This window comes from Pelodiscus sinensis, chromosome 17, assembly GCF_052426305.1.
Source record: "Pelodiscus sinensis isolate ZL-2025 chromosome 17, ASM5242630v1, whole genome shotgun sequence".
Classification (NCBI taxonomy): Eukaryota; Metazoa; Chordata; order Testudines; family Trionychidae; genus Pelodiscus; species Pelodiscus sinensis.
In genome coordinates, this window is record NC_143068.1 from 37,330,846 (window position 1) to 37,358,096 (window position 27,251).

Sequence of the window (27,251 nt, forward strand, 5' to 3'; positions counted from 1 at the left end):
CCCCAGTTCATTCTACACCCCCTGCCCAATCTGCACCCCTTTCCCCACCCCCAGTCCATTCTGCACCCCCTGCCCAATCTGCACCCCTTTCCCCACCCCCAGTCCATTCTACACCCCCTGCCCAATCTGCACCCCCTTCTCCCACCCCCAGTCCATTCTGCAACCCCTGCCCAATCTGCACCCCCTTCTCCCACCCCCAGTTCATTCTACACCCCCTGCCCAATCTGCACCCCTTTCCCCACCCCCAGTCCATTCTGCACCCCCTGCCCAATCTGCACCCCTTTCCCCACCCCCAGTCCATTCTACACCCCTGCCCAATCTACACCCCTTTCCCCACCCCCCAGTCCATTCTGCACCCCCTGCCCAATCTGCACCCCTTTCCCCACCCCCAGTCCATTCTGCACCCCCTGCCCAATCTGCACCCCTTTCCCCACCCCCAGTCCATTCTGCACCCCCTGCCCAATCTGCACCCCTTTCCCCACCCCCAGTCCATTCTGCACCCCCTGCCCAATCTGCACCCCTTTCCCCACCCCCAGTCCATTCTACACCCCCTGCCCAATCTGCACCCCCTGCCCCACCCCCAGTCCAATCTGCACCCCCAGTCCATTCTGCACCCCCAGTCCATTCTGCACCCCCTGCCCAATCTGCACCGCCTTCCCCACCCCCCCGTCCATTCTGCACCCCGTGCCCAATCTGCACCGCCTTCCCCACCCCCCCGTCCATTCTGCACCCCCTGCCCAACCTGCACCCCTTTCCCCACCCCCCAGTCCATTCTGCACCCCCTGCCCAACCTGCACCCCTTTCCCCACCCCAGTCCATTCTGCACCCCCCGCCCGACCTGCACCCCCTTCTCCACCTCAGTGCATTCCTCACTCCCAGCCCAACCTGCACCGCTTTCCCCACCCCCTGCCCAGTCTGCACCCCCTGCCCCACCCCAGTCCATTCTGCACCCCCCGCCCGACCTGCACCCCCTTCTCCCACCTCAGTGCATTCCTCACTCCCAGCCCAATCTGCACCCCTTTCCCCACCCCCAGTCCATTCTGCACCCCCTGCCCAATCTGCACCCCTTTCCCCACCCCCAGTCCATTCTGCACCCCCTGCCCAATCTGCACCCCTTTCCCCACCCCCAGTCCATTCTGCACCCCGTGCCCAATCTGCACCGCCTTCCCCACCCCCCCGTCCATTCTGCACCCCCTGCCCAACCTGCACCCCTTTCCCCACCCCCAGTCCATTCTGCACCCCCCACCCAATCTGCACCCCTTTCCCCACCCCCATCCATTCTGCACCCCTGCCCAATCTGCACCCCTTTCCCCACCACCCAGTCCATACAACACCCCCTGCCCAATCTGCACTCCTTTCCCCACCACCCAGTCCATTCTACACCCCCTGCCCAATCTGCAACCCTCTTACCGCACCCCCCAGTCCATTCTGCACCCCCTACCCAATCTGCACTCCCTTCCCCCACCTCCCAGTCCATACAACACCCCCTGCCCAATCTGCACTCCCTTCCCCACCCCCAGGCCATTCTACACCCTCTGCCCAACCTGCAACCTTCTTCTCCCACCCCCAGTCCATACAACACCCCCTGCCTAACCTGCACTCCCTTTCCCACCCCCAGGCCATTCAACACCCCCTCCTCAACCTGCACCCCCTTCCCTGACTACCCAGTCCATTCTACACCCCCTGCCCAATCTGCAACCCTCTTACCGCACCCCCCAGTCCATACAACACCCCCTGCCCAATCTGCACTCCCTTCCCCACCACCCAGTCCATTCTACACCCCCTGCCCAATCTGCAACCCTCTTACCGCACCCCCCAGTCCATTCTGCACCCCCTGCCCAATCTGCACTCCCTTCCCCACCCCCAGTCCATTCTGCACCCCCCGCCCAACCTGCACCCCCTTCTCCCACCTCAGTGCATTCCTCACTCCCAGCCCAACCTGCACCCCTTTCCCCACCCCCAGTCCATTTTGCACCCCCTGCCCAATCATCACCCCCTTCTCCCACCTCAGTGCATTCCACACTCCCAGCCCAACCTGCACCCCCTTCCCCACCCCCTGCCCAACCTGCACCCCCTGCCCAACCTGCACCCCTTTCCCCACCCCCAGTCCATTCTGCACCCCCTGCCCAATCTGCACCCCTTTCCCCACCCCCAGTCCATTCTGCACCCCCTGCCCAATCTGCACCCCTTTCCCCACCCCCAGTCCATTCTGCACCCCCTGCCCAATCTGCACCCCTTTCCCCACCGCCAGTCCATTCTGCACCCCCCGCCCAATCTGCACCCCCTGCCCCACCCTTAGTCCATTCTGCACCCCCCGCCCAATCTGCACCCCCTTCCCCACCCCCAGTCCATTCTACACCCCCTGCCCAATCTGCACCCCCTGCCCCACCCCCAGTCCATTCTGCACCCCCAGTCCATTCTGCACCCCCTGCCCCACCCCCAGTCCATTCTGCACCCCCTGCCCAATCTGCACCGCCTTCCCCACCCCCCCGTCCATTCTGCACCCCGTGCCCAATCTGCACCGCCTTCCCCACCCCCCCGTCCATTCTGCACCCCCTGCCCAACCTGCACCCCTTTCCCCACCCCCCAGTCCATTCTGCACCCCCTGCCCAACCTGCACCCCTTTCCCCACCCCCAGTCCATTCTGCACCCCCTGCCCAATCTGCACCCCTTTCCCCACCCCCAGTCCATTCTGCACCCCCCGCCCGACCTGCACCCCCTTCTCCACCTCAGTGCATTCCTCACTCCCAGCCCAACCTGCACCGCTTTCCCCACCCCCCGTCCATTCTGCACCCCCTGCCCAACCTGCACCGCTTTCCCCACCCCCTGCCCAGTCTGCACCCCCTGCCCCACCCCAGTCCATTCTGCACCCCCCGCCCGACCTACACCCCCTTCTCCCACCTCAGTGCATTCCTCACTCCCAGCCCAATCTGCACCCCTTTCCCCACCCCCTGTCCATTCTGCACCCCCTGTCCAATCTGCACCCCTTTCCCCACCCCCAGTCCATTCTGCACCCCCCACCCAATCTGCACCCCTTTCCCCACCCCCATCCATTCTGCACCCCTGCCCAATCTGCACCCCTTTCCCCACCACCCAGTCCATACAACACCCCCTGCCCAATCTGCACTCCTTTCCCCACCACCCAGTCCATTCTACACCCCCTGCCCAATCTGCAACCCTCTTACCGCACCCCCCAGTCCATTCTGCACCCCCTGCCCAATCTGCACTCCCTTCCCCCACCTCCCAGTCCATACAACACCCCCTGCCCAATCTGCACTCCCTTCCCCACCCCCAGGCCATTCTACACCCTCTGCCCAACCTGCAACCTTCTTCTCCCACCCCCAGTCCATACAACACCCCCTGCCTAACCTGCACTCCCTTTCCCACCCCCAGGCCATTCAACACCCCCTCCTCAACCTGCACCCCCTTCCCTGACCACTAAGTGTATTCAACCCCTCCCCTCCCACCCAAACTGCCTCTCGTGTTTCTCTCTTGTTGCTCTCTCGTATTGGCCAGTAGGTTCTGTCTGTCTGTTTCTGTCTGTGTCTTTGTCCTTGCTCTGCTTCTGCCATGTCCTTGTACAGGACATGTACAGGCATTCCAGGTGAGCATCTCCACGGGTTAATGGCCCAGGAGCTGAGGGGAATTGTGCAGGTACGCCAGTCGCGCAAGGGAGAGCACGGGAGACCAGTGGTGCGTCATGGCAGAGTGACTCAGTATTGTTGTAATGGACCCGATACAGAGGGGCGGAGAGTGGGGGTCTAAAGCAGTGGTCTCCAACCTTTTTACAGCCAAGATCACTTTTAAATGACAGACCAAGCCAAGATTTACTGCCCTGCCCCTTCCTTGAAGCCCCGCTCTCTCTATTCTCCTCCTCTCCATCACTTGCTGTCCCCAATCCTTATACTGCTACTTTTCTTTAAAAAAACCAATTCTTCTGTAGAATGAGGTTTTTCCAACATTTGGCCTGTCTAGACTGGACCAAATGTCAGAAAAAAACCCTTCTTCTGGAAGCCACCTTATTCCTTGGGGAAAGAGGAATATAGGGGTGACCGAAAGAGCCAGATTGTTCTTCCACTAAAAAAGCGGAAGAACAAACGCAACCCTGGATGCAGAAGAGTTTTTCTGAGATATCTCCAGAATCCTGAAAAACTCCTGCAGTCTAGCCGGACCCCAGCTGGGTTGAGACAGGATGTGTAGTCTCTGCGGTGGGAATGAGGGATTTGGGTGTGGGAAGGGGTGAGAGGTGCAAGCTCTGGGAGGAAATCTGGATGGAGGAGGAGGTGGAGAAGGGGACACTGGCTCGGGGAGGGGGCTCCAGGCTGGGCGGTGTTGGGATACTAAGCAAGTCACAGGCTTGTGGATGTGAGGGTGCAGGAATTTGGGTTGGGGTATGTGAAGGGCTCAGGGCAGGGGGTTCCAGTGTTTGATAGGCTCAGATCTAGGGTCTGGGGAAGGGGGAGTGCAGGAGTGGTTGTGGCCAGATGGGGGCTAGGCCCCAATTGGGGGTTTGTTGGCCAAGCTCCATTTTTAAATAAAATACTATGTTAAGCACAAAAAGTTTCTGCATTGTCTTTATTTATGAGAATGGCAGGGAACCTGCCTTGAGTCAGGGGTCACTGACGCATAGAAAAGTCCTTTGGGAGCAGGGGACACAATACTGGGGAGGGGTGCTAGTGGGTTCTGGGACAGGGAACAGGGTGCCAGTGGGGACAGGGGAGAGGGGGCAGGGTGCCAGGACAGGTTTCTGCATCAGGGGACAGGGTGCTGGGGGGGGGACAGGTTTCTGTAGAGGGGAAGGCAGGGGGACAGGTTTCTGCAGTAGGAGACAGGGTGCCAGAGGGAACCGGTTCCTGCAGGGGGGGCAGGGTGCCGTGGGACAAGTTTCTGCAGAGTGGGGAAGGGTTATACAGCGGGGTGGGGGGGGCAAGGGAGAGGGAACGGGGCCAGGAGGGCGGGGGACAGGTTTGGGGCAGAGGAGAGGAAACAAGGTTGGGGGCAGGGACTTCCCTACACCAGCCACGGAGGGAAGCCTCCAACCCGCGCTCCCTCCGGACTGACCGCAGGGCAGCCAGGCTGGAGTGAAGAGAAGCGGCTGCCCGGAGAGCTGGTCGTGGCGCTCAGCCAGGGTGCACCAAGCTCCACGTGGGCAGGCACAGAGGAGAAGCCGCCGATCAGCTGGAGCGCGGGGCAGCGTCTTTCTGCTGAAAGCCACAGTCAGCTGGCTGGGGTGTTTCAGCCCTCCAGACCTCCCAGCTCCCACCATTCCTTGCAGCTACACACCTGTGTTGTTGCTCGGTGAGTAGCTGCTCCTCAAATGAGGAAATCTAATGTAAATGTACTGCGCACGCACGCAGTTCAGAGAGGGCTGAAGAGCTACTCTTAGAGCCTCAACCTCTACCGGTAGAACGTGATCTATTGGCTGGTGACCATGGGGCTAAAGGCAAGAATTCCTGCAGCCAGAGACCTTAGTGAGTGAGAGCTAACGCTGGGCTTTTTTGGCCACCCTTGCAGAGGAATCAGTGCGTGGCCGTGGGTGGAGAATAAATCGTCCGAGATGGACTTGAGCTGCCTGGACGTGATTCTCGGAACACGTGAAGGGTCCTCAGCGTTCGGCCTTCCCATGGCTCTGTGTGAGTAAGAGGTGCGTGCTTTGAAATCTTCAAGCGTCCTGGCAGTATGTTTCTTCTGAGGCAGAGAGCTTCCTGCTGGGACACGGAGCCTGGTGGCTTGGGGACTGGTGAAGGGGCATAGGCGGTTCAACAGAGCGTGGATAGATATTCAAGGCCTCCGTTCTCTCCGCGTTCCTGGAGTGGCAGCGGGAGGGGGTGGCTGATGGTGGGAGGCAGCGGTGCGATGGTGGGAGGAGAAACGATGCCGCGTCCTTGCGGACTGAAAAGCTAAGTTGTTTGTTTGTTTTTTCCCCTCTGCTGTGTTCGATAGCGAGCGATAAGAAGTCAACCCTCCCGGTGTCCTCCCGTCTGGGGATGGAACGGAAAAGAGAACAGCGAGCTCGGGAGGTTGGTCGAAGCGAGGCGAGAACCGTCCGGCTGGGAGCGGAGCAGCCATCGCTGACCGGGAGATAAGTGTCGGGTCTGGAAATCTCTCGGCTTACGGCCCACTCGGGTCTAGGAAGGGAAGTCACGTTTGCTTAGACAGCGAGTCCGAGCGGAGGTTCCCGAGGTGCTTCTTTGGTAGCTCCCGTTTGTCAGGGCTCCCGTTTGTCAGGGGTGCTGGTTTCTCTGGAACACGGTGTCCTTCTCAGTAGACCCTTGGCTCGAGGAGGAAGACGCAAGGTGGTAAGGTTTCTGACTGCCTCTTATGTGTTTCTCTCTTGTTGCTCTCTCGTATTGGCCAATACGTCCTGTCTGTCTGTTTCTGTCTGTGTCTTTGTCCTTGCTCTGCTTCTGCCGTGTCCTTGTACAGCACACTTGCAGGCATTCCAGGTGAGCATCTCCAAGGGTTAAGGGCTCAGGAGCCAATGGGAATTCTGCAGGTACGCCAGTCGCGCAAGGGAGAGCGGTGGTGCGTCATGGCTGACTGACTCAGTGTTCTTGTAGAGGACCCGATACATAGGCGAGAGGGGGGGAAAGGGCGAAAGGATAAAATTCCCACAGCCACAGACCTTAGTGAGTGAGAGCTAACGCTGGGCTTTTTCGGTCACCCTTGCAGAGGAATCAGTGCGGGGCCGTGGGCTGAGAAGATACCGTCCGAGATGGACTTGAGCTGCCTGGACGTGATTCTCGGAATACGTGAAGGGTCCTCAGCGTTCGGCCTTCCCATGGCTCTGCGTGAGTAGGAGATGGGTGCTTTGAAATCTTCAAGCGTCCTGGCAGTAGGTTTCTTCTGAGGCAGAGAGCTTCCTGCTGGGGCACGGAGCCTGGTGGCTTGGGGACTGGTGAAGGGGCAGTAGGCGGTTCAACAGAGCGTGGATAGAGATTCAAGGCCTCCTTTCTCTCCGCGTTCCCTGTAGTGGCAGCGGGAGGTGGTGGCCGATGGTGGGAGGCTGCGGTGCGATGGTGGGAGGAGAAGCGATGCCGCGTCCTTGCGGACTGAAACGCTAAGTTGTTTGGTTGGCTTTCCACCCTCTGCTGTGTTCGGTAGCGAGCGATAAGAAGTCAACCCTCCCGGTGTCCTCCCGTCTCGGGATGGAACGGAAAAGAGAACAGCGAGCTCGGGAGCTTGGTCGAAGCGAGGCGAGAACCGTCCGGCTGGGAGCGGAGCAGCCATCGCTGACCGGGAGATAAGTGTCGGGTCTGGAAATCTCTCGGCTTACGGCCCACTCGGGTCTAGGAAGGGAAGTCATGTTTGCTTAGACAGCGAGTCCGAGCGGAGGTTCCCGAGGTGCTTACTTGGTAGAGGGAGAAACAGGGCTCCCGTTTGTCAGGGTTGCTGGTTTCTCTGGAACACGGTGTCCTTTTCAGCAGACGCTTGGCTCGAGGAGGAAGACGCAAGGTGGTAAGGTTTCTGGCTGCCTCTCATGTGTTTCTCTCTTGTTGCTCTCTCGTATTGGCCAATACGTCCTGTCTGTCTGTTTCTGTCTGTGTCTTTGTCCTTGCTCTGCTTCTGCCGTGTCCTTGTACAGCACACTTGCAGGCATTCCAGGTGAGCATCTCCAAGGGTTAAGGGCTCAGGAGCCAACGGGAATTCTGCAGGTACGCCAGTCGCGCAAGGGAGAGCGGTGGTGCGTCATGGCTGACTGACTCAGTGTTCTTGTAGAGGACCCGATACATAGGCGAGAGGGGGGGAAAGGGCGAAAGGATAAAATTCCCACAGCCACAGACCTTAGTGAGTGAGAGCTAACGCTGGGCTTTTTCGGTCACCCTTGCAGAGGAATCAGTGCGGGGCCGTGGGCTGAGAAGATACCGTCCGAGATGGACTTGAGCTGCCTGGACGTGATTCTCGGAATACGTGAAGGGTCCTCAGCGTTCGGCCTTCCCATGGCTCTGCGTGAGTAGGAGATGGGTGCTTTGAAATCTTCAAGCGTCCTGGCAGTAGGTTTCTTCTGAGGCAGAGAGCTTCCTGCTGGGGCACGGAGCCTGGTGGCTTGGGGACTGGTGAAGGGGCAGTAGGCGGTTCAACAGAGCGTGGATAGAGATTCAAGGCCTCCTTTCTCTCCGCGTTCCGTGTAGTGGCAGCGGGAGGTGGTGGCCGATGGTGGGAGGCTGCGGTGCGATGGTGGGAGGAGAAGCGATGCCGCGTCCTTGCGGACTGAAACGCTAAGTTGTTTGGTTGGCTTTCCACCCTCTGCTGTGTTCGGTAGCGAGCGATAAGAAGTCAACCCTCCCGGTGTCCTCCCGTCTCGGGATGGAACGGAAAAGAGAACAGCGAGCTCGGGAGCTTGGTCGAAGCGAGGCGAGAACCGTCCGGCTGGGAGCGGAGCAGCCATCGCTGACCGGGAGATAAGTGTCGGGTCTGGAAATCTCTCGGCTTACGGCCCACTCGGGTCTAGGAAGGGAAGTCATGTTTGCTTAGACAGCGAGTCCGAGCGGAGGTTCCCGAGGTGCTTACTTGGTAGAGGGAGAAACAGGGCTCCCGTTTGTCAGGGTTGCTGGTTTCTCTGGAACACGGTGTCCTTTTCAGCAGACGCTTGGCTCGAGGAGGAAGACGCAAGGTGGTAAGGTTTCTGGCTGCCTCTCATGTGTTTCTCTCTTGTTGCTCTCTCGTATTGGCCAATATGTCCTGTCTGTCTGTTTCTGTCTGTGTCTTTGTCCTTGCTCTGCTTCTGCCGTGTCCTTGTACAGCACACTTGCAGGCATTCCAGGTGAGCATCTCCAAGGGTTAAGGGCTCAGGAGCCAACGGGAATTCTGCAGGTTCGCAAGTGGCGCAAGGGAGAGCGGTGGTGCGTCATGGCTGAATGACTCGGTGTTCTTGTAGAGGACCCGATACATAGGCGAGAGGGGGGGGAAAGGGCTAAAGGATAGAATTCCCACAGCCACAGACTTTAATGAGTGAGAGCTAACGCTGGGCTTTTTTGGCCACCCTTGCAGAGGAATCAGTGCGTGGCCGTGGGCGGAGAATAAATCGTCCGAGATGGACTTGAGCTGCCTGGACGTGATTCTCGGAACACGTGAAGGGTCCTCAGCGTTCGGCCTTCCCATGGCTCTGTGTGAGTAAGAGGTGCGTGCCTTGAAATCTTCAAGCGTCCTGGTAGTATGTTTCTTCTGAGGCAGAGAGCTTCCTGCTGGGGCACGGAGCCTCGTGGCTTGGGGACTGGTGAAGGGGCAGTAGGCGGTTCAACAGAGCGTGGATAGATATTCAAGGCCTCCTTTCACTCCCCGTTCCTGTAGTGGTAACGGGAGGGGGTGGCTGATGGTGGGAGGCAGCGGTGCGATGGTGGGAGGAGAAGCGATGCCGCGTCCTTGCGGACTGAAACGCTAAGTTGTTTGGTTGGCTTTCCACCCTCTGCTGTGTTCGGTAGCGAGCGATAAGAAGTCAACCCTCCCGGTGTCCTCCCGTCTGGGGATGGAACGGAAACGAGAACAGCGAGCTCGGGAGCTTGGTCAAAGCGAGGCTCGTTGAGCTGCTGGGGGGAGGGGGTCTCTGGCGCCGCTCTCGGGTGATGCTGCTGGGTAGGAGGGGTCTATCGCGTCGCTCTCGGGTTGTGCTGCTTGGGGGGGGGTGTCTCTGGCTCCTCTCTCAGGTAGCGCTGCTTGAGGGGAGTCTTTGGCACCGCTCTTTGGTGAGGCTGCTGGGGCGGGACACTGGCGCCGCTCTTGGGTCGCAATACTGGGGGGGGTCTCTGGTGCCAAATTCAGGTGACGCAAATGGGGTGGTCTCTGGTGCTGCTCCTGGGTGACGCTGCTGGGGGGGGGACTCTGGCGCCGCTCTCGGGTCGCGCTGCTGGGGGGGTCTCTGGAGCTACTCTCGGGTGACGCTGCTGGGGGGGGTCTCTCGTTTCGCTCTCAGGTGGCGCTGCTGGGGGGGGGTCTCCAGCGCTGCTCTCGGGTCGTGCTGCTGGGGGGGGTCTGTGGCGCTGCTCTTGGGTTGCTCTGCTGGGGGGTCTCTGGCGCCGCATTCGGGTGATGCTGAGCGGGGGTCTCTGGCGTCGCTTTCAGGTGATGCTGCTGGGGTGGGTCTCTGGCGCCGCTCCTGGGTGACGCTGCTGGAGGGGGTCTGTGGCGCTGCTCTCGGGTTGTGCTACTGGGCGGGGGGGGCTCTGGCGTCAATCTCCTGGAACTGCTGGGGGGGAGGGTCTCCGCTACTGGGGGAGGGGGCTCTGGCTCCGCTCTCGGGTCTCGCTGCTCGGGGGGTCTCTGGCTCTGCTCCCGGGTCGCGCCGCTGGGGGGGGTCTCTGGTGCCACATTCAGATGATGCTGATGGGGGGGCGTGTCTGGCGCCGCTCTCGGATGACGCTGCTGGGGGGGGATCTCTAGTTGCGCTCTCAGGTCGCGCTGTTGTGGACGGTCTCTGGTGCTGCTCTCGGGTGGCACTGTTGGGGGGGTCTCTGGTGCTGCTCTCGGGTGGCACTGTTGGGGGGGGTGTCTGGCGCCGCTCTCGGGTTGCGCTGCTGGGAGGGGGTCTCTGGCGCCGCTCTCGGGTTGCGCTGCTGGGGGGGGTCTCTGGCACCGCTCTCGGGCTGCGCTGCTGGGGGGGTCTCTGGCTCTGCTCCCGGGTCTCGCCGCTCGGGGGGGTCTCTGGTGCCACATTCAGATGATGCTGATGGGGGGGCGTGTCTGGCGCCGCTCTTGGATGACGCTGCTGGGGGGGGATCTCTAGTTGCGCTCTCAGGTCGCGCTGTTGTGGACGGTCTCTGGTGCTGCTCTCGGATGACGCTGCTGGGGGGTCTCTGGCGCTGCTCTCGGGTGGCGCTGCTGGGGGGTCTCTGGCGCTGTTCTCGGTTTGCGCTGTTGGGGGGGTCTCTGGTGCTGCTCTCGGGTGGCACTGTTGGGGGGGGTGTCTGGCGCCGCTCTCGGGCTGCGCTGCTGGGAGGGGTCTCTGGGTCCGCTCTTGGGTCTCGATGCTGGGGGGGGTCTCTGGCGTCTCTCTCGGGTGATTGTTCTGGGAGTGGTCTCTGGCCCCTCTCTCGGGTGATTGTTCTGGGAGTGGTCTCTGGCCCCTCTCTCGGGTGATTGTTCTGGGAGTGGTCTCTGGCCCCTCTCTCGGGTGATTGTTCTGGGAGTGGTCTCTGGCCCCTCTCTCGGGTGATTGTTCTGGGAGTGGTCTCTGGCCCCTCTCTCGGGTGATTGTTCTGGGAGTGGTCTCTGGCCCCTCTCTCGGGTGATTGTTCTGGGAGTGGTCTCTGGCCCCTCTCTCCGGTGATTGTTCTGGGAGTGGTCTCTGGCCCCTCTCTCGGGTGATTCTTCTGGGAGGGGTCTCTGGCCCCTCTCTCGGGTGATTGTTCTGGGAGTGGTCTCTGGCCCCTCTCTCGGGTGATTCTTCTGGGAGTGGTCTCTGGCCCCTCTCTCGGGTGATTCTTCTGGGAGTGGTCTCTGGCCCCTCTCTCGGGTGATTGTTCTGGGAGTGGTCTCTGGCCCCTCTCTCGGGTGATTGTTCTGGGAGTGGTCTCTGGCCCCTCTCTCGGGTGATTGTTCTGGGAGTGGTCTCTGGCCCCTCTCTCGGGTGATTGTTCTGGGAGTGGTCTCTGGCCCCTCTCTCGGGTGATTCTTCTGGGAGTGGTCTCTGGCCCCTCTCTCGGGTGATTCTTCTGGGAGTGGTCTCTGGCCCCTCTCTCGGGTGATTGTTCTGGGAGTGGTCTCTGGCCCCTCTCTCGGGTGATTCTTCTGGGAGTGGTCTCTGGCCCCTCTCTCGGGTGATTGTTCTGGGAGTGGTCTCTGGCCCCTCTCTCGGGTGATTGTTCTGGGAGTGGTCTCTGGCCCCTCTCTCGGGTGATTCTTCTGGGAGTGGTCTCTGGCCCCCTCTCTCGGGTGATTCTTCTGGGAGTGGTCTCTGGCCCCCTCTCTCGGGTGATTCTTCTGGGAGTGGTCTCTGGCCCCCTCTCTCGGGTGATTCTTCTGGGAGTGGTCTCTGGCGTCTCTCTCGGGTGATTCTTCTGGGAGTGGTCTCTGGCGTCTCTCTCGGGTGATTCTTCTGGGAGTGGTCTCTGGCCCCTCTCTCGGGTGATTCTTCTGGGAGTGGTCTCTGGCGTCTCTCTCGGGTGATTGTTCTGGGAGTGGTCTCTGGCCCCTCTCTCGGGTGATTGTTCTGGGAGTGGTCTCTGGCCCCTCTCTCGGGTGATTGTTCTGGGAGTGGTCTCTGGCGCCTCTCTCGGGTGATTCTTCTGGGAGTGGTCTCTGGCGCCTCTCTCGGGTGATTGTTCTGGGAGTGGTCTCTGGCGCCTCTCTCGGGTGATTGTTCTGGGAGTGGTCTCTGGGTGATTGTTCTGGGAGTGGTCTCTGGCGTCTCTCTTGGGTGATTGTTCTGGGAGTGGTCTCTGGCGTCTCTCTCGGGTGATTGTTCTGGGGGGGGTCTCTGGCGTCTCTCTCGGGTGATTCTTCTGGGGGGGTCTCTGGCGTCTCTCTCGGGTGATTGTTCTGGGAGTGGTCTCTGGCGCCTCTCTCGGGTGATTGTTCTGGGAGTGGTCGCTGGCGTCTCTCTCGGGTGATTGTTCTGGGAGTGGTCTCTGGCGCCTCTCTCGGGTGATTGTTCTGGGAGTGGTCTCTGGGTGATTGTTCTGGGAGTGGTCTCTGGCGTCTCTCTCGGGTGATTGTTCTGGGAGTGGTCTCTGGCGTCTCTCTTGGATGATTCTTCTGGGAGTGGTCTCTGGCCCCTCTCTCGGGTGATTCTTCTGGGAGATGGTCTGGGGAGATGGTCTGGGAGTGACCTGGGGAGATGAGATCTTGGCAAACCCGCAGCAGGGAGAAGGAGAAGGAGCAGGCCCCTGAGCCCCTCCCGGAGGAATGAAAACAAATAGCTAAGGAGGGAAGGGAAATGGACATTTGCTGAAGTGTTGAGAGAGGACAGAAAAGTGTCTCGGCAGCGTGTGACAAGTTCGGTCAACCTGTTCGTTGAGGAGCCTCATCCAGTGGGTCCAGTTAACTGGGGGGGGGGCGGGCCTGGAGCAGCACCCCGCCCCCCATAGGCAGAGATCTGCTTCACTGTCACAGGGCCCCTTGCACTGCAGGCAGAGAGCCGCCAGCCTGTCCACCTGTCCCCGTTAATTAGCTAACCAGTTAAACAGGATTTTACATCCCTCATTCCAGCTGGCCTCAAAGATCAAACGGACGGTCTCCTAGGGTCTCTGCAGGTGCCCCTGTGCCCCGTCTCTCTACAGAGATCTCACAGCAGGGGCTGGGTACTAAAGGCACCAAGCAGCTGGCGGAATCACTGAGAACAAGGGGTACGGGGTCGGGGGCAGGGTGAGACCCTCTGGACCAGAGGCAGGGGGTCCAGGCTGCCAAATGTGTCGCGGAGAACCTCCATCTATCAGACGCGGCTTCCTCTCCGCGCTTGCAGAACGCAGCAGCTAAAAGTGTTAGAAGCCAAATCAGAGCGGCTAGTGTGTGTGTCAGAAACGGCTACGGGGAGCCAATTGCGACGGCAGCTGTTTGTGACGTCACACCAGCCCCGGGACTGCGGCGTCATCGAGTAGCCGCTGAGAATTCACGAGTCCATCGGCTGCTCCGTGAACCGACGTGGACCGGCCCCGGCCCCACGGGCTCTGCTTTCCCTGGCCGCCACCCTTCCCCACGTGCCTCAGTTTCCTCCTCTGCAATCACCTCATCCCCTCCCCTGGATCCGGCACCTGCCCCTCGCTCCCCAGCGGGGCCCAGGCTGCGCTGCAGCCCGGCCGGCCACTCCCGCCCGTCACCCGCAGGACCAGCCGCGGCCCCGCCCCCTGAACTGCGCCGTGGCCGGCTGCTCCTGCCCAGCTCCCACCAGGCGGGCTTTGGGGCGGGAGGGGCGCCCGGATGGGCGGAGGGAGCCGCAGTGGCCTGTGGGAGATGGAGATGTGGCAACTACATCTCCCAGCAGCCACTGCGGGGTCAGCAGCACGTGAGAGGGGCAGGGACCCGTGCCTCCTCTCCCAGCGCACAGTGCGGGGCGTCCTGATTGGAGCGCCAATGGAGCGTGACTCAAGGGCGTGTCCTAAAGCTAAGGGTGGCCAATAGGCTGTCGCGGACTGATCATAATGGACTGCTCTGTCCGCGAATGGGCTGTGAGTAAAGGGCGTGTTCTGAATCGGAGGCGCCCAATAGGCTGACCCGGCTGCACCTTAACGGACAGCTCTGTCTGCAAATGGGGTGTAACTAGGGAGCACGCCCTGCCACTGCTCTCAACCAATAGGCTGTCCGGGGTGGGGTGTCTGGCCTGGGGGAGACACCCCAGGCCAGACACCCCACCCCCAGCCTGCTCCCCCATCTTCCCCGCGCCCCCTCCTCCCCCAGGCCAGACACCCCACCCTCAGCCCGCTCCCCCATCTTCCCCGCGCCCCCTCCTCCCCCAGGCCAGACACCCCACCCCCAGCCCCCTCCCCCATGGTGGAAGGAGGCAGGAGGGAGCTGATATGCATGAGCACTGTGTGTGGTGGCTTCATGGACCCACCTGTCAAACCCCTTGCTGCCTCTTCTAGAGGCAAGAGGGGGAGACAGGAGCTGGTGCTGGCTTCGCAGAGCTGCCTGCCTGCCCACGCTGCTGCCTGTGCCTGAGGAGTGTGCAGAGAGGGGGCGTGACAGTCAGACGGGGCCATGGCAGCGCGTTCCTGCATGGAAGCATTTGGCGCGGCGTGTGGCTTTTGCAGGGGCACGTGTTCGTGACGTATTCCAGTCAGACGGTGTCCTGGCTGCAGTGCCAGGCGGATCCTAGGGTCCCACTCCTGGAGAGCAACACCCCTCCCCTCCCCAGCCGGAGCCTGCAATGGCCCAGACAGTCTGAGAGGGCCAGAGGGAAGAGGCAGGCGGGACAGGGACTCGGGCTCAGGGCCCCACCCGTGACTGCAGCGGGAGCTGGCAGACACTGAGATGGACACGCGCCCTCTCAGGGGGGTCTCTTGTTTTGACAGTTCACACCTGGCAACCCCACTCGGTCTCCCATGATGCACTGATGTGGGCGGGGGGATTGTAACTCCTTGGCGCGTTCTGGCACGAGGCAGGAGCTGTGCGTCTCACATCCCTCGCGGGGCAACAAACAGCAGTCACGTGGGCGCTGTGAGCTCTCACAATGTAGCGTCGTGCCGGCACGTGTGGCGCGGTGGACGCCCGCGCCCCGTCCCACGGACCGGAAGTGACGTTTGCTCGGTCCACGGCCTGACAGCAACCGACTGGGAACCGTGACCGGAAGGTGTCCAGGTACGTGCTCCAATCGCGCCCCCCGGGAACAGGGCTCGGAGTCGATTGGGGGGGATTTGAGAGCAGCCTTCAACCTCCTGAAGGGAGGTTCCAAAGAGGCTGCAGAAAGGCTGTTCTCAGTGGTGACAGATGGCAGAACAAGGAGCAAAGGTCTCAAGTTGCGGTGGGAGAGGTCCAGGTTGGATATTAGGAAAAACTATTTCCCTAGGCGGGTGGGGAAACACTGGGATGGGTTCCCTAGGGAGGCAGTGGAGTCTCCATCCCTAGAGGTGTTTAAGTGTCGGCTTGACACAGCCCTGGCCGGGTTGATTTAGTTGGGATTGGTCCTGCCTAGCGCAGGGGGCTGGACTTGACCTTCTGAGGTCTCTTCCAGCTCTGTGGTTCTAGGATTCTGAGAGCGCGTCTGCACTGGCATGTGCTTTTACGCAAGAGCATCCGTGCCAGTGTGGACGCTCTCTTGCGCAATAAACTCCGATGGCCGTTTTAACCGTCGGCCTTTCTTGCGCAAGAAATTCCTGTTACCTGTCCGCACTGGCCTGTGCCGGAAGGGCTCTTGCGCAAGAGGCTTCTTCCTGAGCAGGAGCATCCTAGTTCTTGCGCCAGGAGCCCTGGTTGTACACAGGAGAAGGTCAGTTTCCTTGCGCAAGCACACACGGCCAGTGTAGACAGGCAGCAAGTTTCCGCGCAAGAGCGGCCGCTTTGGCGCGAGATGGCGCCAGTGCAGACACAGCATCAGTGTTTTCAAACCGGACGCAGCCGAGGCAGCCCCCCCCCCCCCCAACCCGCCTCACGCTGCACTTTGTAAGGCAGCAGCAGCATCTGCCTGTCCCACACAAGCCCGCTGGGCAGTTGGGTGTGTGTGTGGGGGGGGTATTTGGTGGGGGGAGCTGACTGCTGGGGGTAGGGAGGAGCAGAGTGGGGGGTTGGGGAGGAGCAGACTGAATGAAGGGTTTGGTGGGGGGAGCAGAGTGGGGGGGTTGGGGAGGAGCAGACTGAATGAAGAGTTTGGTGGGGGAGCAGAGTGGGGGGGTTTGGTGGTGCTGGAGTAGACTGCAGGGGGGGTTGGGGTGGAGTAGAGTGCAGGGGGGCAGAGTGGTGGGGAGAGCTGACTGCTGGGGGTAGGGAGGAGCAGAGTGGGGGGTTGTGGAGGAGCAGACTGAATGAAGAGTTTGGTGGGGGGAGCAGAGTGGGGGGGTTGGGGAGGAGCAGACTGAATGAAGAGTTTGGTGGGGGAGCAGAGTGGGGGGGTTTGGTGGTGCTGGAGTAGACTGCAGGGGCGGTTGGGGTGGAGTAGAGTGCAGGGGGGGCAGAGTGGGGGGGTTGGGGAGGAGCAGACTGAATGAAGAGTTTGGTGGGGGGAGCAGAATGGGGGGGTTGGGGAGGAGCAGACTGAATGAAGAGTTTGGTGGGGGAGCAGAGTGGGGGGGGGGGGGTTTGGTGGTGCTGGAGTAGACTGCAGGGGGGGTTGGGGTGGAGTAGAGTGCAGGGGGGCAGAGTGGGGGGTTGGGAGGCAGACTACAGGGGGGTTTGGTGGGGGGCAGAGTGGGGGGTTGGGGGACAGAGTTGCGGGTTGGGGGGCAGGCTACAGGGGGGTTTTGGGGGGCAGAGTGGGGGGCTGGGGGGCAGAGTGGGGGGTTGGGGGGCAGACTACAGGGGGGTTTGGGGGCGCAGAGTGGGGGGCTGGGGGGCAGAGTGGGGGGTTGGGGGGCAGACTACAGGGGGGTTTGGGGGGGGCAGAGTGGGAGGTTGGGGGGCAGACTACAGGGGGGTTTGGTGGGGGGGCAGAGTGGGGGGTTGGGGGGCAGACTACAGGGGGGTTTGGTGGGGGGCAGAGTGGGGGGCTGGGGGGCAGAGTGGGGGGTTGGGGGCAGACTACAGGGGGGTTTGGGGGGGGGCAGAGTGGGGGGTTGGGGGGCAGACTACAGGGGGTTTGGTGGGGGGGTCAGAGTGGGGGGCTGGGGGCAGACTACAGGGGGGTTTGGTGGGGGGCAGAGTGGGGGCAGACTACAGGGGGGTTTGGGGGGCAGAGTGGGGGGTTGGGGGGCAGGACTACAGGGGGTTTGGTGGGGGGCAGAGTGGAGGGTTGGGGGCAGACTAAAGGGGGGTTTGGTGGGGCAGAGTGGGGGGTTGGGGGTCAGAGTGGGGGGCTGGGGGGCAGACTAAAGGGGGGTTTGGTGGGGGGGCAGAGTGGGGGGTTGGCGGGTCCTGAAGCCACAGGACAAGCCGGCTGGGCAGTTTGGGGGGGGGGGGTCTCTGAGTCGGGGGGGCCGAGGGGAGCGGGGAAAGTAGCCGCGGTGGCTTGTGGGAAACGTTCCGTGCCCCAATCCGCAGCTCCCATGGGCTGTTCGATTGGGCGGGAGCAGCGGAAGTGACATCACAATCCAGTTTCTGATCCAGGGGTTGGTCTCGCGCGGTGTCACGCCCAGCGTGAGCGATGCATCCTGGGAGTTGTAGTTCCCGCAGTGCGGCCTCCCGGGTCGTGTCTCAGTGCGCCCCGCCCCAATCATAGCCACGCCCCTCCCGCCCAGGCCGTCATAGCCACGCCCAGCGTGTTCCAGCCTCTCCACGCCCCCAACTGCATCGTAGGGCGCCCCCGCAGCGCTACTCAGGCCCCGCCCCTGTCTGCCCCCGCCCCGCGATCCTCAGCCCCCCCCTGCTCTGCACAGCCCCCCCCGCTCTGCACAGCCCCCCCCGAGCTGCATCCCCCTCCCCCACCTTCCACCCGACCTGCATCCCCCGCTCCATTCTACACCCCCACACCCAACCTGCACCTGTTTCCCCCCCCCCCAGGCCATTCTACACCCCCCACCCAACCTGCACCTGTTACCCCCCCAGGCCATTCTACACCCCCCACCCAACCTGCACCTGTTACCCCCCCAGGCCATTCTACACCCCCCACCCAACCTGCACCTGTTACCCCCCCAGGCCATTCTACACCCCCCACCCAACCTGCACCTGTTTACCCCCCCAGGCCATTCTACACCCCCCACCCAACCTTCCCCTGTTACCCCCCTCAGGCCATTCTACACCCCCCACCCAACCTGCACCTGTTACCCCCCGAGGCCATTCTACACCCCCCACCCAACCTTCCCCTGTTACCCCCCTCAGGCCATTCTACACCCCCCACCCAACCTGCACCTGTTACCCCCCCAGGCCATTCTACACCCCCCACCCAACCTGCACCTGTTACCCCCCCAGGCCATTCTACACCCCCCACCCAACCTGCACCTGTTACCCCCCAGGCCATTCTACACCCCCCACCCAACCTGCACCTGTTACCCCCCCAGGCCATTCTACACCCCCCACCCAACCTGCACCTGTTACCCCCCCAGGCCATTCTACACCCCCCACCCAACCTTCCCCTGTTACCCCCCTCAGGCCATTCTACACCCTCCACCCAACCTGCACCTGTTACCCCCCCCAGGCCATTCTACACCCCCACCCAACCTGCACCTGTTACCCCCCCAGGCCATTCTACACCCCCCACCCAACCTGCACCTGTTACCCCCCCAGGCCATTCTACACCCCCCACCCAACCTGCACCTGTTACCCCCCCAGGCCATTCTACACCCCCCACCCAACCTGCACCTGTTACCCCCCTCCCCAGTCCTTTCAACACCCCCCTCATAACCTGCCTCTGTTATCCCCCAGGCCATTCTACACCCCCCACCCAACCTGCACCTGTTACCCCCCGCATGCCATTCTACACCCCCCCACCTCCAGTGCATGGAACACACCCCACCCGAGTTGCACTCTCCTCCCACCCCGTGTGCACTCAACACCTCAACCCAACCTGCACCCCCATTTTTCTCACTCTCCAGTCCATTCAAAACCCCTAGTCCAATGTACACCCCCATTTCCCCGCTTCCCAGTCCAACCTGCATCCCTAGCCCGACCTGCCCCCAGTGCATTCAACACCGTCAGCCCAACCCTTTCATCCCACCCCCAATCCATCCCACCCCCAGTCTAACAGCACCCCCACTCCTTCTACCTTATCTGCGCTGCAGCCGGTCCGGCACCTCCTTTCCCTCACTTCCCCAGTGCATTACAACACCCCCCAGCCAATCTTATCCCTCATGCGGGCCCTCCCTCGCTTCAACCATATTTTTAACCTTCCTCTCCACAATGTCAAACCAACATGTCCCCCCAGCCCCTTTCTCCATTCATGGGGTCTATCAGTCCCTCATTTTGCTCCCTGCAACACCCCCCAGCTCACCCCGACCTGCGCCCTATTCCTGCCCATCCCCGTACGTGGGACCTCTCAGCTCCCTGTTGGCTTCCTTCCCAACCCACACACCGTCCTCGCACACCCCTGTCTCGCCAGGTCTGCGACCTACCAGCCTCTGCGACTCAGAGACCAGGAACAGGTAACAGGAGAGTTTGGAGAGGGAGTTCTCCAGGTAAAAGAGGAGTAACGACGGGACCCTTGTGGTAAGTGGCTGTCTGGAGTGTGTGTTTGTGTGTGTGTGGGGGGGGGGGAGTTATTTGCAGTGTGCTGAGCTTGTGTTTGTCTGTTTGGTCTGTTTGGTTGGTTGGTTGGTTTGTTTGTTTGAAGGTGCTTCTAAAAGGTTTGAAATCTAGAAGCCTCTGTTAATTGGCTGAGCCTCAGTCAGGGGGAGGGGCTACCAGAGCTATATAAGCCTGTGACTCAGCGACCAGGAACAGTTAACAGGAGAGTTTGGAGAGGGAGGTTAGAGGGCACTAGTGACTTCTGGCCTTCTTTAAAACATAACTCTTAGAATAATCTCTATTCCAGAGGTTTAAAAAGAATCCCAGTTTATACTTAAGCTTATTCATTAGAAAAATGGAGACAGAAGCCCAGCAGCAGAGTGGGGGCTATCCTGTTTATTGTGTTACATGTATGATTACCTGCCCTGTGGGCGGGTGGTGTATGTGTGCACCCGTTGCAAGGAGCTCCTGCCCCTCAGAGACCGAGTTCGGGCTTTGGAGGCCAGAGTGGCTGAACTGGAGGAGCTCAGAGAGTCAGAGAGCTATGTTGATGAGACTTTCCGGGACACTGTAGTACTGTCCCACCTCCAGTCTGAGAGCCCCAGTGCTCTTAAGGAGGATGGAAGTCTCAAGGGAAAAGAGCATTCAATGGGAGCAGAGGGAAACCATCCCGTAGTTGGGACCCTCCTCCCAGAGGATGTTGCGGTATCCTCTCGCACTGAGGATACCTCTGATGGGGAGGGAATGCCAGTTAGGAAGAGGCAGGTGTTAGTAGTGGGTGATTCGATCGTTAGAAACATAGATAGTTGGGTTTGTGATGACCGGGAGAACCATATGGTCACTTGCCTGCCTGGTGCGAAGGTTGCGGATCTCAAAGATTTTGAGGAACAGCTAGCCAAAAACTCAAAAAACATTTTGTTATTTCTTTTTAAGTACATTAGAAGCAGGAAGCCTGCTACAAAACCTGTGAGTCCCCTAGATGATCGAGCTATAAAAGGAGCAATCAAGGAAGATAAATTCATTGCGGAGAAACTAAATGATTTCTTTGCTTCAGTCTTCACGGCTGAGGACGTTGGGGAGATTCCTGAATCTGCACCGTCCTTTGTGGGGGATGAATCTGAGGAACTGTCCCGGATTGAAGTGTCATTAGAGGAGGTTTTGGAACAAATAGAAAAACTTAATGTTAACAAATCTCCAGGACCGGATGGCATTCATCCAAGAGTTCTAAAAGAACTCAAATGGGAAATTCCTGGGCTATCATCTGTGGTTTGTAACCTATCCTTTAAATCGGCTTCCGTACCTAACGACTGGAAGGTAGCCAACGTGACACCAATATTTTAAAAGGGCTCTCGAGGCGATCCTGGCAATTACAGAGCGGTAAGTCTAACTTCAGTACCAGGCAAATTAGTTGAAACAATAGTAAAGAATAAAATTGTGAGGCATGTAGAAGAACATAATTTGTTGGACAAAAGTCAACATGGTTTCTGTAAAGGGAAATCATGTCTGCATGTTTGTTAACCCCTTCAGAGAACTCTAATAGATAAGACAAGGGGGATCCAGTAGATATAGTATACTTAGATTTTCAGAAAGCCTTTGACAAGGTCCCTCACCAAAGGCTTTTGTGTAAATTCCTTAGCCACGGGATAAGAGGGAAGGTCCTTTCTTGGATCGAGAACTGGTTAAAAGATAGGAAACAAAGGGTAGGAATAAATGGTAAATTTTCAGAATGGAGACGGGTAACTAGTGATGTCCCCCAAGGGTCAGTCCTGGGACCAATCCTTTTCAACTTATTCATAAATGATCTGGAGAAAGGGGTAAGGAGTGAGGTGGTAAAGTTTGCGGACGATACCAAATTGTTTAGGATAGTCAAGACAGAAGCAGACTGTGAGGGACTCCAAAAAGATCTCACCAAACGGAGTGATTGGGCAACAAAATGGCAAATGAAATGTAATATGGATAAGTGTAAAGTAATGCACATCGGGAAAAATAACCCCAGCTATACCTACAGTATGATGGGGGCTAATTTGGCTATGACAAATCAGGAAAGAGATCTTGGAGTTATCGTGGACAGTTCTCTGAAAACTTCCACACAGTGTGCAGCGGCGGTTAAAAAGGCAAATAGGATGCTAGGAATTATTAGGAAAGGGATAGAAAATAAGACCCAGAATATCTTACTGCCCCTGTATAAAACTATGGTACGCCCACATCTTGAATACTGTTGAGAAAGTAGAAAGGATTATACTGTAAGAGAAAGATGAATTATGCTGTAATAATTGAATAAGTGAAAGGAATACTGTTGGTCTCTGAACAGGAAGGAGAAAAGTATGTTAATGTTGTTTGTAGGTATGCAGATCAGAGTGCTAGCCAGAGTTAATAGGAAAAGGAACATTAGGTGTTAGGGAGAAAGCAATTGAGATGGACAGGAGATATGGACTGTGTGATTGATGTGGAAATGAAGATACTTGACTAGCCTCACACTAATTATGTGACGTTTTGCCCCTCTTTTAATCCTGTTAATTTTGGCTTTCTTTTGACTGTATAAATCAAGGGGTTTGAACCTTGAATGGCACTCACATTTTTGAGTGCATTTAGCAGAGCAGCTTTGCTAATAAAGAGAGCGGTCTGACAAATCTGAGTCCTTTCTGACTTTGACAATTTGGAGGTCCCACCGAGATGGCAACCGTCTTCGCTGGAACTGTGTGATCCCTGACTGTCTTGCAGGATGACCGTGGTAGCCGGCACCTGGGCATTTGGCCGGAGCGGTTCTCTGCCAGAATGGAAAGGTGCACAACCACAGCGAAGTCTACGCCATCGAACCTGTTGGTTCCCGCTCTGTTCTGGTAGGGATCCCGGGATCTAACATCAGGACTCTGATCAGGTAATTATTTCTATGTTTTGTCCGGACTGAGGACTGTCTTGTCTCTGTGTCTATCCGTCTTCCCTGTGGTGTGAGTGAGTCTGGGAGCCATCCCTGTCCGGGGACTGGCTGACCAAGGGGCTCCTGTCCCCGCGGTCTGTGTGACTGGAATCTGCACAATCGCAGCCGCACCGCACCTTGGATAAAATCCTTGGAGTGAACGCAAGGGCGATTGAGGCAGTAGCCTGTGGGCTTCTTTTGTGTGTTGCACTGGGCACCGCTCTGACGAACCCGAATTTCCTCCTTGTGTGATTGGTGTATGAAGTCCTCCTGTATGGGTAAGCAGACGTCTAAGCGGGGATAGTTCCCTAAAGCGACCCCGGCTCAGTTTATATATTTTAGAAAGGGTCCAGACCCCTGTCCATTTCTAGAAAAACGATCTAGATTGACTCTGGGGGATCCCAAAACTCAGTGGGCACTGTTAGGATCTTGGAACAAAGACCAAGTGGACGTCTTAAAAGACAAACTTGGCCTTCCCAAAACTGAATTGGCCAGAGGAGAGGTAGATTGCTTCATGCAGTGGTGGAATGAGGCAAATCTTAGATGGACTGAATCGAAGCTCGCCTCCCTTAAAAATTCTAATTATAAGTAAAAAGCTTTATTGGAAACCTCCTCTCCCACCACCAGACCGAGCGCTTCCCTTTACCCCGTCCTCCGAGAAGACTCAGACCGGTCCCACTTGGAGCTATAAACCCTGGACCCACACGGCGCTCCACTCAATTGTAAAAGGTTTTCCAAAGCCCCAGGAAAACCCTACCAAATTTGCAGAGGAATTTTTGCTAGTGCGCAATGCCTATGAATCCTCTGAAGCAGACCTCCTGCAACTGTGTAAGCTACTTATAACCCCCTAGCGAGCAAGAAAAAAAAAATGGCTCCTGATAGCAAATTGGCCCACCACTGAGCAGCCTTCTAAAATGTAAGAATCAAGCTAAGTGCCTGCATGAGGCCATTCCCCAAGTATGGACTCCAAAAACCAACTGGACGGCCATACATTGCTGTAAACAGCAACAGAGAGAGAACCCAGGGAACTATCACACCCGACTGACTGATGGGGGTTTTTTTTTTCTGCAACATTCTGGTATACAGCGACCGGGTGGACAGGGCGCCCTGGCGCATGCGTTTGTTAATGGCCTCCTACCTGCTATTAGCAGTATGTTAAAGCAAATAAGTGTTGGATGGGAGGCCAAGACCATGGACAAATTGCAAGCAGTGGCTGGCAGAGCATTGCCACAGCACTCTAAAAGGGAAAGAGGAGCAGTCCTCACAAAACCTAATGGCTCTGCAAATACAGCATTATTCAGGGCAGGGCAGACAGTACCGGGAACGGGGAGGGTACCAAGAACAGGGATGAGGTCGGAGAAGGGGTCGTGGGACTGGGTTTTTGGGATTTAGAGGTTTCAGCTCCGGTCATATTCACCCTGCGGGAACAAGACATTATTGTCCCGTGTTCCAGTGCCGTAACACCCCTATCCTCCCAGTTCGAAAGGCTGATGGGAAATCATGGCTGTTTGTTCAGGATCTTCAAGCCATTAACTGCATTGTTGTACCCACCTTTCCTGTAGTCCCTAACCCAGCAACTATTCTGGCTTCTATCCCGCCATATGCAACTCCTTTTACTGTTGTTGATCTGTGTTCTGCTTTCTTTTCTGTCCCGGTTCACCCTAAGTCCCAGTATCTTTTTGCCTTTTCTTACAAGGGGCAGCAGTACACATGGACCATGCTTCCCTAGGGGTACACAGAAAGCCCGTCTTACTTTTCCCAAGCATTAGCCAGAGACCTCGTTGACCTGGTCTTCCCCTCTGGGTCCACATTGGTCCAATATGTAAATGATCTACTCCTCTGTTCCCCTTCATTATCGGCCTCAGAAACCGGCTCTCTAGTGCTTCTCACTGCCCCCACCTTAGGGTTACCTAACTACTCATGGCCTTTTACTCTTTTCTGCCACGAGCAATCTGGTTGTGCACTTGGGGCTCTTACTCAGGAGCATGGTGACAAAAATCATCCAGTGGCCTATTTCTCTGCCACCTTGGACCCTGTTGCCCAGGGTTTACCCCCCTGCCTGCGTGCTGTGGCTGCCGCGGCACGCCTAGTCGAAATGGCTGAGTCCCTTGTCCTCTGCTCTCCTCTTTCTCTCATGGTCCCCCGCTCTATAGAAACTCTCCTGCTACAACGTAATACAGCTCACCTTTCCTCCGCCCGCCTCACTAGGTACGAACTTTTACTGCTTTCGGCTTCGCATATCACCATAAAGCGCTGTTCTCAGTTGAACCCTGCCACTCTCCTTCCTCTGTCTGATGACGGTGAACCCCACGACTGCCTTGCAGCTGTCTCTGCTGTCACCGTCCCGCGCCCCGACCTTTCTGATGTCCCTCTCTCTAAGTCCGACCTTGTGTTAGTCACTGACGGTTCCTGCTTTCGAGATAGACAAGGTCGTCTCCTTGCAGGATATGCTGCGGTATCGCTCTCTGAAACCCTAGAAGCTGCGCCGTTACCTTCTGTGACAGCGCAAGTCGCTGAACTAGTTGCCCTAACCCGCGCTTGCTTTCTGGCTGACGGGCACTCCGCCACCATTTCTACTGATTCTCGTTACGCTTTTGGGGTTGTACATGACTTTGGCACCCTCTGGCAAGCTCGGGGTTTCCTTACCTCTGCTGGTGCCCCTATCAAGAATGGCCCCTACATTGCTGCTCTCCTGTATGCAGTTTTACTCCCATCTGCATTAGCTATTGTTAAGTGCCCTGGCCACTCCACAGCAGATACTGATGTTGCTAAGGGTAATGCTGCCATAGAACCTTCCCCCGGTGCGTTTCTCGGTTCCCTTTCTGTTTCTGTACCACCGCCGTCCCTTTCTGACCTCACCCTGCTCCAAGACTCTGCCCCAGAAGCAGAAAAAGACTCCTGGGTCGCCCCGGGTTGCTCTCTATACCCCGATTCCCGTCGGTGCTCGCCTACTGGTACCTTTGTGGCCCCCTTTTCACTCTACCCCTCTCTGGCCGCCCTGCTTCACGATGTTTCGCATGTCGGGAAGGAGGGGATGGTCTCTGCTGTAACTAAGGCAGGATGGTGAGCCCCACATTTCAGCTGTTTTGCAGCCAGCCACTGTGCCGCCTGTACCACTTGCCAAAGCTACAATGTTGGCAAACCTGTAAAGGTAGCTCACGGGTTCTGGGGCCTGCCCCAAGCACCGTTCTTGCATTGGCAGCTTGATTTTGTACAAATGCCTAAGTGTCAACGATATGAATTTATTTTGGTTATGGTATGCTTATTTTCGGGTTGGATTGAAGCCTTTCCTTGTCGCAAAGCTGATTCACTGTCTGTTGCCAAATGTTTGTTAAATCATATTACGCCTGCAAAAGGAATTCCTGCCACTCTGTCCAGTGACCGGGGTACACATTTTACTGGACAACTTGTTCAGCACCTGGATCGTGTGTTACATGTCACACACCTGCTGCACTGTCCCTACCACCCACAGAGCGCAGGTGCAGTTGAAAAATGAAATGGTGTGATTAAAAAAATAAGCTTGCAAAAAATTTTGTGACTCTACAGGGTTAAGCTGGCCAGCAGCCTTACCGTTGGCTCTTATGGAAATTCAATCCACCCCATCCCAAAGACTTACATTAAGTCCTTTTGAAATTGAGAACAATGGCTACCATTACTCCAGTCTCAGACGTGAACTTGACTCGCAGTATACTCCTTCAGTACTGCAAGGGACTAATGCAAGCTGTAAGTCACTTCCATTCACAGGTTCGAGCTGCCTGGCCGACGGAACCCACCTCTGATGCCTGTCACGCTCTCGAGACAGATGATTGGGTCTACGTACGACACCACCATCAAACACGCCTTGGAACCCCGGTGGAAGGGCCCGCATCAGGTGCTGCTCAGTACCCAGACGGCTGTTAAGCTATCCGGCATCGCAGCATGGATACAGGCTTGGCAGTGTAAGAAGGCTCCACCCCCTGTGGACCAATCATCGCCTCAGGACCACGCAGAGTCAATTTTGACTCCAGAAGAAGACGTAGAGGAATAGCCTGCAATACCTTACAACCTACGTTCGCGTAAGGGTTGCCGGAAGCAGATGAGGACCAAAAGGAAGGCCCAGGAAGAAGCAGTAGTGAGCCTAGCGCCTGCTGCCTGGTGGACATAAAACCGTGACTGCGGTTCCCTCAGCTGAGGTTGCCAGAACCAAAAGGGTCTTGCCTCCAACATGTGCCTCTGGTGGGGCCTGTTCCTCTGCCACTGGTGTCTTAAGGTCTGGGGAATCCACAATGACATTTCTTTTATCCACCAGCAAGTATGGATCGCTCAGACCCTTAATATCTCTAATTGCTGGGTCTGCAGCCACATCCCAGCCCACTCGCAAGCTGGTTCCTGTCTTGGCAATCCCACTTAATTCCCCAGGCCTCACCGGAGGACCTCATCTGTTTAACAAGACATGGAACAGTAATGACACTTGGGAAGTAGTGGGAATCAATGTATCTAAATGGATAAGTGTGGAGGAGGGAAAAGGTCACTGGTGTTGGGTGTGGAATGGGACGGGGCTGAATCTGGGGAGGAGCAGTTGTCTAAGATCGGAGAATGAAATCACTCTCATGCTCCCCCTACAGCCACCCTAGTGAGAACAGTACAATCTTTCAATGCCATGCAAATAACACCACTC